The following is a 12,741-nucleotide window of genomic DNA, read 5'->3' as shown; positions in this document are numbered from 1 at the left end:
AGCGTCGTTTTTCTCTTACAATAATTTTTTCTTAATTTTTATATACTATAACGTAAGAAAATTTCAACCAATTATTTTGAAATGTAGCAAATAGTTTTTTTTTCGATAAATACACTTTAAACAAACCTAAATTCGGAACAACACGATTGTTTGAAGAATTTTTTATTGTGAAAAAAATTATAAAATAATCGCAAAAGTATGTATGTATTTGTATGTATACAAATCCTGATTGAAAAATAGAATCAAAAAGTATTGGCAATTACGAAGTTTTAATTATTTTCAATACTCAAGAATCAATTAATCTATTAAAATTTTTAATCTTATCTTTCGATGAAAACGATTTTTTAAAGTATTTTACAATTAAAAAATGACTACATTTTTCAGTGTTGTAAGCTATTTCGTTGATGCAACGTTGAAGCGCTACATTGTTTAAACTAATAGACGGATAAGCAAATATTTCAGAAAACATTTGTGGAAAATTTCACTTTATAAAACTTTTAAAATCGCTCGATAATCATTATATAAAATTATATATAACTATAAAAAATTACATGTAATTATATAAAATAATTTTATATAAATTACACATAATATTATGTAATTATATAATATTTTTTTTCATCCCGAGTACTTCCGAAGATATTAAAAAAAATTGTGTTCTTTACTTTGTGCGTAAAGCAAGGAATCTGGTTTGCTTGAACTCGCTTTAAGAGTTATGTTTACATCCACAGTAGAATTTCGTACGTTTACCCGGACTCGCTTTGCTTTGTGAAGATACATCATAAACTTAAGCTCGTATCAAAAATTCAGGCGTCCCAAAATCCCTTACTTCACACACATATGTATCAAAAATAAGTATTCTTAAACTTATCGAGACAAAGCCTAGCAACCACTGTTGAATCTATCTTGGAAAATAATTCTGAACCTTCTTTTCTTTTTGGCTCATGTTTTCTTCTTTAAAAAAAATTTTTTTAAATTAATAAAAATATTTTCTTAAATATATATTCGCTATTTATTAAATAAAACCCTTGAATATTTTAAATACTTTTTCACTATTGGTATGAAACCTCTTTATGATAAGCATCTGCCTATGTTTAATTGGCCAGAGTCAGACACAATTTACTTGAGGCGTGCAATTTAAAAATACTAATTATACAGGCAGCGTTTTCTTTTTCCTTTTTTAAGACAAGATTACTGCTGAACAATCACCTCTACGGTATAAGGCTCTCTCCCTGGCTACTGAAGCAATCAAGCGTATCGGGACAACGCCTACATCGGCAAGGTTATGAATTACTGACTATAGTACACCATTCGGCCGGAATTAGACGTGTTCTAGAAAACTAACAGACGATTTATGTGTCCTTTTTGTTTTAATATCAATCGCTATCAGAAATGATAATCGCCAACTAGAGATTAATCGATATATTTTAATAACTTTACATAATTTAAATGATAAAAAATTGAGGTAAAAGGAATATTTTCAAACCAGTAAGATTTTTCGGATTGATAAGTGAATTTCAAAAAATGATGAAATCGCGAGCAGTTGTAACTTATAACGAGTGAGACGCGGATATTAGTAATCAATAGTTAGTGAAAGTATTCTTGTCAACCATGACGAGAGTAATAATAGTGTAGAGTTGTAAAATTAGGCTGTAGCCTATTTTTTTAGTTTTATGGTCACTGTAGAGTTTTCATCTTTTGTAACTAAGGGTTTAATGTATCATAAATTATAGAATTTAAGTAAATACGTCAGACATACTGTGTACAAATATTTTGACGGATAGATGAGATTGTTGTAAGTGAATAAAATTGTAAGAGGAATTTTAAAAGTATTTTGGAAATGCATGGGAACTTTAAGTTTAAGTTATTTTTGCGCATTGCACAAGTATGACTGAGTGAGATGAGAGACTCAAGTAGTAGGTAGAGTAATTGAGAAAAAGAGACTGAGAAGTGAGTCCTGGAGAACTATTCCTTGTAGACAGACCTCTGTCATATTTTCCTCATAAACATAACACTTAAATTATCTGACCTAAGATTTAATTTTTAGATATAAACAATATCAATATCCTATCCAGTAATTCTGATACTACAATAGTATAGCAACACCACTTCGATGCGACAAGTATCCGAAAAACGCACCTCAATTACAAGCAGCATGCTCTCGTTGTTAGTAACGATTTTAGTGTTTTAAATAATGCGTTATTCTCATTTAAGTATACATGAGATTTAAATGAAGAAAAATTTTACAATATTTTTTTCACTTCTTTAAAATAAATAGACATAAGTTTTAGCACAAAATTTTTTTATAAATCCAAATGGAAAATACTTTAGTTACCCGTAAAAAAATCTTTTAATAAAACCGTATAAAGTTAATTTTCATATCTTACCATATGTAGCCTGATGTATGGCCAAATATAATCTAATACGGAGGTACAAGGCCATATCAGAACATATTTTCACGGACACTTTAAATGCTCTTTTTATTATTTTTGAAATCGATAATGAGTTTCAATATTCATTTACATTGATGTGGTGTATCAATATCCATGAAATTAAAAAGTGTTCAGCTGATTATATCAAGAACGCAGTTATCGTATACTTGGATAACAATAATACTTTGAAATATTTAATCATTTTAATTATGATCATAATAATCAAAATTAATTCGTACTCATTATTTAATTAAATAACTTTCGTTAATTTATATAATGTATTGAATAGCTTTTGGATTTCAATTTCAATAAATATAACAAACAAAGGATAAATAGCCTATATTATAAACTTTTAGATTCATTATGGTACTAGTTCATATTTAAATTAAATACACGTTATAAATAGCAAAGTTATTCATATCGGAATTATAAACCTTTGAGATTATCGAATTTCATTCAACATTTAATTAGACCCAATTTTAAGTGAAAAAAATCACAGTGGGCGATATTTATGCACACTCGCTGAGAGTTCTGTTTTTACTATTGATTAAATATATGATGAAATTGGTTATATATTAAGCTCAATGGACACCATGGCTAAAAAAATCGGATAAGATCAATCGAAAGAAAATGTAAAAATTGTATCGACAATTTCTCATATTTTTCTCGATTCGTAATCTTGTCAGTTACAATACGCCGTACTAATTTTTATACTTTATTGTACAGACAATAACGTCACTACGAATTTCTGTATGTTTTCGCGCTTTTCAGTCTCAAAATATAAGTATCATTTCGTCTTTAAGTTTCAACAGATCAATACATAAAATAACTCAATTTATTGGAGCTATAATTTTATGTCATTTCCTCATTTAAAAAGGGTCAAAATTAATAAAAATTTTTTTTATACTTTTTGAGAATGTGTTTACTGAATCCAATAAATTTTATATTATTATTTATGATAATAATCTCTTTAAAAAAATAAATAATGTTTTGCATAATTTTCTGTAATCTGCTTCATTATCCACTTTTAGATTTTTCAGACAACAACAAAAATACTCATTTTATTTTAATTTCTTACGATGTTGAGATATCTTGAACCAGTTGGCAGATTCACGGTTATTAAGGTAGGTTTTTGACTGCTGAAAAAATTGCTTGAAAAATATTGTTTAGCATTAATGGATAGTCATGTTTAAAATCTATTCACGCCGACAACTATAAACTGTTCGACACGGAAAAAAGAGATGCTGCAACAGGATGCAGTCCTGTGGGAGCAACAAGATAAAATTAAAAATTTTAAATAACATTCATTTTTAGCAATTTTACACTATATACAGTCGAGAATGAATTTGGAGTAAATTTTCATTTTTATCACTCAGAGAACCGGACTGAATGAATAAAAATAATTTTTAATCAATTTAAATAACTCTCATACATAAATTTTTTCTTGTCGAGATTAAAGAAATATTTAAATTGAAAAAAATAATCAAATTAGTAAAAAACTCAAATTTTGAAAAGAAAAAAAAAATTCGAATTTGAAAAATAAAATTCAAATTTTCGAAAAAAAATTAGAAACTTTAAAAATATTCCAAATTTTTTTTTAATTAGAAATATTTTTTGAAAATTGAAATTTTTTTGAGTTCGAATTTGTTTTTTTATTCGAATTTTTTTTCTCATAATTCGAATTTCTCTTAAAAATTATAATTAATTTCATCTACAGAATGAACTACCCGACTAGAAATTTCAGTGAGGTAGTGATTTGGCGCAAGTAAGGCATGCCGAATTCCAAACTTGCAGTAAGTGAGGCATCCAAACTAGGCCGAAGTTTGGGATGTAACGCAGTTGCGAGGCTCAGCCTAACTTGGCTTCCTGATTAGTTTGCAGTTTGGAAACCAAATTCGCAACGAAGAATCCAAATCTAATTCTTTCTTGATTTTTAGCTCTTTTATTATCAAGCGAAAATTAATAATAACAAATGCTTATATTTTTATATTCTTTTACTATTTTATGTATAAATATTAAATTTAGGACTAAATTTTTTAAATATTTCATGAATAAAAAAAAACAAATTCTTTGTTGCTTTTATTTAATATTATTTTTATTATTTAATTTTATTTTTTCTGTAATTTTTTTTTTTTATTTTTGAGCGTTTTTTAATGTGAAGAGGTTTTTTTGATTGGTAGATTTGATAAGTCAAGGGGGAAGAAAATGATGGAGGAGTTAGATACACTATTCACACATAACACTTAACCTTACTTCACACTCGCCTTAATAGTAATTATAATTAGTAATTATTAATTATTAAAAATCGTACATGTCGAACGCGAGACTCGAACACGATACCCGACGCACGAGGGCCCTATACCATACCGCGACGCTACGCCGATGACGAGCGACCTCTTACTTCAAGATACTTATAAGCACAACCAATGTTCGGCTTGCCTAATTTAAAACAAATAAGATTCGAATTAGGCTAGCCTAAGTTCGGAAAGCCAAGTTCGCTCCAAACTAGCAAAACTCAGGTTATCGTTACTTGAAACCAGTTCGGCGTTCCCATGATATATCAGACTTAAGGAATCCATGAAACTTTCCTAGTTATGAAACGTTCAAATATGGCAAGCCAAACATTTCGTTCTGCCTATCTTGGTTTTTATGAGGTACAACCTAGGCAAGCCAAACTTGCCCCGAATTGGTTCTTCGGCATATGCCTCACTGAAATTTCTAGTCGGATACATGAGACACCATGTTTATATGTACAATACACAAATACTCTCATAAATACACACTTTTATATGTATAGAACTAAAAGGCTTAACCTTGGAAAGACTTAAAGCCAAATATCTTCTCCCACTCCGTTTTAGAGTACTTTGGCAAGAAACGCCGAAGTTCGTCAAACGTTTGAAATGCCTAACTTGCAGGAAATTATAAAATCCAAAGGCTTACGAAAGTTCGGTTTACCAAACTTAAAGGTAATTAGGGACATTTATGGCAAGCCAAGCTTCGGCAAATCTTTGGTTATCGTTACTTCCAGCTAGTCAGGCATTCCAAAGGTTCGCCGAAGTTCGGCTTGCCATAGATGTCCCAAATTAAAAATTAGCAGCTGATATGATTATTTATAAACTGAAAGAGATTTCCTTTAAAAATTATCGTTAAATTCACGGTAATCGTGGGACGGTCAACACGATCTAATAATCGTTTGTCGGTAAGTGGGATCATTTAAAAATTTTTTTCAATAAATCTTACCATAGATTTTAATGAGTTTTCAGTAGATTTTATTGACTCTACCATAAAATAAATGGTTTTTTGGGTAATTTTTATTTCAAAAATCGTAATAAATAAAAGGGCCGCATTATATCCTATGTAGTAACATCAATAGAATTCATTACATATTGATCTATTAAAGATAGACATTTTCTAAGCTATTATCAACATTACAAACTATTCAACTCAATATTTCACTAATTAAAATGTCTTTCCAGGTACCACATCAAACAATACCATAAAGTTGAGTAACGATTTGTAAATAAAATCAATCATGAGTATAATTCAGAGTATTGAGAAGTTCATAGTCCAACACTAATAAGCGCTTAAAAGTTATTTGTTTGATCTCTCTGGAAGCGATAGAATAAGTATGCTTGTATATTTTGAGATAGTTAATGAGCAATTGGTAAAACTTGAATATGTTTCGTAAGCATTCCATACTGTTTTTGTTTCACGATGCTTAAAGAGCCTACAGCTATACGCAATTTTCCAATTAAGTTACCGAGCGCAATTTACTGAGCGCAATTTACTGATCCACGTAATACGACTGAAAGTATCGTCAGCCGATAGATGATGACTGTTTTGGTTATTTCTAGCTGTTAAAAATATTTTCATTTAAAAATTCTTCGAATACTTTTCCAGGAAAAAAAATACATTTTCGATATATACAATCATTAAAAGTAATATGTGATTAAAATCGATTTCTAGTAATTAAATAATTTTAATTGTCGTTTCATTTATTATTTGCTAAATATTAATTGATATAATAATTAAGTCGATATAGAATAACTTTTAATGGTATATATTTCACAAATTGTCGATGTTTAATCCAGAATGTATAATGAAATTTTTTTGTTGAACTTTTAATTATTCTAAAGGGGCTTAATAAATGGGTTATTAAAATTAATGTATGGATGCGTGTATCCGAATGTATGTGAAAAAAGGATAGAAAATAAGGCGATCTTGAAAATTTGCGCTGGATACCCCCAAATCCAACCATTAGAAAATTTTTCGAAATTTCAAAAAGTCAATATTCTCCCATTATTTTCAAAACTCGACACCTCGATTTTTTAAAAACTGAACGATAAAAACTTAACCTCATTCTTCTCTGTTAACTTTATATTTTGAAAAAAAAAGTAGCTAGTTTAGTTAAACTTATATTCGACTTAGCTGAGAGCTTCTAACTGGACTTCTATGTTAATAAAATTTTGATTATTTAAAAAAAAACTCTCAGAACTACATTTCTAGAAGCAAGAAAAATTTTAATAATCTTTGGCGACTTATATTTTTCTTTAAAGTGTATTCTTATGATGTAATTTTTCTTGAGAACTTCGATTACACGGGGATGTCACCCCACATAATGCCGGTTGACTTTTAGAAAACCGCTGTTTTCCGATGATTAAAACTTTTTTCTATCAACTTGAAACCCTTCGAAAATATCAGGGATTATACTTTGTTGTATACTTGAACAACTAATTTCCGAGCTATGAATTTTCGAAAATATCAAATTTTTAAATTTAACTGACTTTTCTTTGATGATTATATTGATTATCATTGGTTTTATGAATTCTATAGGGGAGCCTGGGGCACGACAGCGCCCTTAAGCCGATTTTTTTTTTTGTGGCTTTTAACCATCAAATTCATTTATTTGCCATCTACTTTGAACAAATCAGTCAAAATTTTGCAAAAAATCGAAAAAAAAATTTTTTTTTCTGGGGCACGACGGCCCCCTCCCCCAAAAATCATAAAAAAAAAATGTTTTTTTTATTAAAGCTATTACCATCAAAATCTAGAGACTCTCCTTCCAGAAAACGTCGTCGAGGGAAAATCACGATTCTTACGAGTTTTGAGTATCGCCAAGAACTCACAGAAAAAAAAATTAACATGAAGCAAAAAAAAAGACCTCAATGAAATAAAAAAAAAAAAATAAAATAAAATAAAATCAAAACCAAAAAATTTGAAAAAAAAAAAAACATTTTAATTATAAAAATGATGATTGCCATTGTCTGTATTGCAATGGACTTTCCTTAGAGTCCTCAGAGTCATGGATTCAATGTAAAAATTGTAATAAATGGTCTTATGATCCTTGCGCAGGAATTGGCGAAGATTATTCTGACGAATATGTTTGTGATCATTGCGAATAATCGTATATTCATTAAAGTATCTCGATATGATTTTCTAATCATCAATCATTTATATTTCATGGTTTATTTAAAGTGTAATTTTTGTTAACGTCTTAAAAAATTATTATAAATTTTATTGTTAAGCTATTAATTAGTTTTAAATAGATAATAATTAAAAATATAATTAATTTCTTTTATTACACTCAGAAGTTTTAAACCTACGTTTAAGAAAAAATACAGAGATGTTATTTAGCAATGAATTGGTAACATTAGTTTACATTGATTGAAATCACAGGTTGAGTTTTCATATTGAGCTTTTTAAATACGTAATATCTTGAACCAGACTTTTTTTTTATATTTTTATCAAGTCAAAATTAGAAATATGAATTACGTAGAGTAAGACATCCTTGGAGGAATTCAAATTAAACTTTGAGATTAGGTTTCTGTCTGGTGCAGATAATACCGTAATCAATAATTCATAATATAATTATTACTGTTTTAATTTTAAAAAACTGTGTTTTCAATTTTTTATAAGCTATATAATTCAACTTTTCATTCAATTTTTCAGTTTAATTAAATTCATTCTCATTCATTGACCTGAAAAGGCCTAAAATAATGAATTCTTTAAATTTGTAATTTTTTTCTCGAGCAGTCCATTATGCCCCACTTATCAGATTTTGGCCCGAAATATTATAAAAACATCATAGAGGCCATAACTTGACGGAAAATAAAAAAAAATTTTTTACCTAAATTATGAGAGGGGCCGTTATGCCCGAAACCGTCGTGTACCTCTCTTTCCTGTATGATTCAATTTTTTGTTAAATTTTTTAGTTCAATTAAATTTCTTTTAATTCATTTTACCACATATTTATCATAATCAAAACAAAAATTATTTTTCGTTACAATTTTTTTCTCGAGTGGTCCATTATGCCCCACATATCACATATTGGCCCAAAATATCATAAAAACATTATAGAGGTCATAACTTGAGGGAAATTGAAAAAAAAAATTTTTACCTAATTTTTTAGGGGGGTCGTCGTGCCCCAGGGGGGCCTTCGTGCCCCAGGTTCCCCTATAATTAGATATTACATAAACAAACTTTACACTTCACGGATATTATTTATTGATATTCTTACACCTGTTATCAGATTCTTATCATTCTATTGTTAGCTGTTGATTTTTTTCGTTACATAACTAGCCTTGTTATTGACGTAGGCCACTAGGTCATAAGTGAATAAATAAATAAAGTATACCCATAATCATTATTGTAATTGAAATATTGTTTTTAATTTTTTACGAGATAAAATTTTTTTTTAACATGTAATGACTCAATTTTCAAATTCTTTTGTACATAAATAAATATTTTTTATAATAGCGTTTATTATTCAATTTATTAAATAATTATTCATAAATCGTTCACTATCATACTTTCAAATCGGTGATTGTTACCAAGCAGTAAGCAATACTACTTATCAATAATTACAAAATGTCCTGCATGCTTTCAATTTGCAAGATCGCTTATTATTTAAGAACATAAATTAATAGAATGTTTTGCAATAGCATCAGCACACGAAGTGTAATTTTATATTTTTTTTCTAGCGTGAAATTAAAAACAATGAAATTCAAATAAAGATTAAAAAATACTGATTTATCAAGAATATTATTATATAAATAAAATTCATTGAAAAGTATAATAAATAACCGGTTAATTATTTATTAATTTTTATTTCAAAAATTAATTACACGCAATTAAATAATTATTCAATTAATCATAAATGATGATAATTATTAGGAATTTTATGTAACAAAATAATACGTGTTATCTAAAATATATTATTCATTTTGAAAGTAGAAATTACAATAGAATAATAAGAAAGTATTTCTATTATTTATGTTATTTCATCTTAGCAATTCATAAAATTATTATAAAATAATTTTATTACAATAAAACTCAAGATACATAACTTTTTTTTTATAAACATTAAAATTATAATAAAGAGTATTCTGTTCAGATCTCTGAGTACTGCAAAATTACACAGAATAAAAAGTATTTTTTTCTAGTTATCGCACGATAACCTAAGGCTAGAAATGTTCTTTCGCATTTTCCGTGACTTATAATTATTTGTTTGCAGTTTTCTAATGTTTTTCAGAGAAAAATTTTTATTTATAAATAAATAATTAAATATAAAATAATTTCTCATGTTTTTTCATGCTCTTAGCCAAGTGAATTTCTTTTTTAAACAACAAACAAATCGCCGTAGGAAATAAGTTACATCATCTATCAGCAATATTAAAAATTTTTTTTTTCACATCGAATGATGTTTTTGAGTGCACGTCGCTCAAGGGGTTAAATTTTTTATTAGAGAGGATTTTTACGATCTAAAGCTTATCTGCACGGAGAAAAAAGTATTGCTATTGTAGCGATCCAGTGGATCGTGAACGTAGTATTGTGATTAGCTCAAAACAGTATTGTCATTTTCACAAAATTATAACCTTATATACTCAATACTTCGGATTCTTATATTCACTTGCCGTGGTATGTGAATATGTTAAAACGTATTGTGATCATAAAGAAACGTTTCCTTACTACGGCGAAACGGATCGTGATTATCACGATCCACGACGCCTTCAGCGCCATCACGCATAACCAAGTCTGAAACTTACGAGAGGATTTGTTTACAATTTTGGTGATGAAATAGTGATAATTACATAAATTAGTGAATTAATAATAATAGCGATATAGATGATTGGGTTCTTGATAAATTACTCTAGTGAAATCTTGAAAAACTTGTGTCGATTTTTTAAGGCTAGTAAAGAAATAAATCTTCCTATGTTAACTGTGTTAATGCTGTGTCCGTGGTTATTGTATATAATTCTACTGCGTTGATAAGGAAAAACAATGTACATTATATGTTGTATTAACTAAATAAAATTTTTGATTTCATAAAAGTCTTTTTTAGCATAAATGATTTGATCCCATACTGTTTTATACAAAAATATGTTATTGTATGAAATATGTACAGTAATAAAGGAGTAAAAATTCCATTAAAAATTTTTTTCTTATGATAAAAATATTTGGCTCTTTTAAATGAATACTTCGATAATACAAATTTCTAGACTAATAATAATAATTTTGTAAAAATAAAAAAAAAAGTCATATGAGATAAATTCCAACAGTACTGCTGTAAGTCATTATTTAAACATTTTTAAACCTAACCCAATTCTTGACTTTAACTAATCAAGCTAAAAAAGGAATTTGTATTTATGTTAATAACAATAATATACCAAAAAAATAATAATCTGCAATAAAATATAATTAACATTTAATTCAAGACAACTAATCATCTATAAACCATAGCAATATAGACACTCGATATCCGAATCCATGTGGATCGTGATAATCACGATCCACTAGATTGGGCATTTGCGCATCTAAAGTATAGTCATGCGGGGATCGGGATCATCACTATACTGTATTGTGGTAATAGCAATACTTTTTTCTCCGTGTGTGTACAACAATATTAAAGATATTAAACTTATTGTCAGTTTACGCATGGATTGATGACTTTCAACAATTCAACTACCAGAGTAGTAAAAACTTTAGATTAGAATATTTGCGATCCTGACAAAAAAGAAAAGAAAGATGAACCGATTAATCCAATGTTGAGAGTCAATACTTTCAAGATTGACATTGAGTACTAGATACTCGAGGCTATTCTGATTTGAATTGAAATTTCCTATTTTTTTGTATCGTCATTTCTTAATTAAAACTCATGTATGATAAAAATAAAATGCCATAAAATTCTCTTTATTTTCGCTATTATAATTTGTTAAAAATAACTAAAAACTGACAAAAGGTCAATGTTATATACGTCAAAGTAAAGAAAATTTCATGAGCTATCACATAGATTTTTCAAAAATTAGCTATCTCTTTTCAATCAAAAGTTATACGTTCGTTATACATCAATGAAGTAACCAAAAACGTGATTTTCACTCTTTTGAAAATTTTAAATGGCCGCTATTTCTAAACTAATTGACCGATTTTGGTCATCTTCGAACTCGTTCAAGGTAATTACCAAAAAAATATGTGTACCAAGTTTCATTGAGATCAGTTGAAAACTTTTGCAGATATCCTGATGACAAGGTCGGTTATATTACATATATAAATATATTTTTTAGCCAATGTTATTTTTGGAGCTTACTTGACTAACTATGACATATGATAGCAAAATCAGGTGAAAATTCCACCATGAGAACTAATGCAATAGTTGGATTCCTAATAAAACCGACTTAAAAAGAATCATATTGAAAAATTGATACTCGTAAAAAAATTTTTGATAAAGCTAGATTAGACTATATACAAGAATAAAAGAAAGTGATCATAATTTTTTAATTTTTTATTTCTTCTAGAAACGTCAATTAATATCTGTATATAAATAATGAAAATGAGTTTCCTTTGACTCTCAATAACTTTTAAACTACTAAACGTATAGACATGATCCATGACTATTTGATGCACGATGAATTATAGATGGTTTATAGCTATTTATTTTTTTAATTCTATCGACTCTTCATCATTTAATTTCTAATTAACTTTTATAAACATTTTTCCTGTTAATGAAAACAAAGACAGGCATTTTCTTTCAATTCATTTGCTTTCTTTTTTTTTATCGACATGGACGTAAAAATGTTTTGCTTATAAGCTAGGACTTCTTGAGGCATGAAATTTAGGATATGTCTATTAAACTTCAATAACATTTACTCAAAATTTTCTCACAACAATCGTCTCTTCGGCAGCGGGAAAAAACTCATTATAAGGTTTGTAAAACTTTACATGTAGTTATTTAATCAAAGGGATAAGAATTTTACATACATGTTATTTTTGCTGATCACATAAGCGATTAATTGTTCTTATTGTGGGATCGCGG

The sequence above is a fragment of the Cotesia glomerata genome, linkage group LG1 (genome assembly GCF_020080835.1).
Source record: "Cotesia glomerata isolate CgM1 linkage group LG1, MPM_Cglom_v2.3, whole genome shotgun sequence".
Taxonomy (NCBI): Eukaryota; Metazoa; Arthropoda; class Insecta; order Hymenoptera; family Braconidae; genus Cotesia; species Cotesia glomerata.
Note: the sequence above shows the minus strand (reverse complement) of the source record.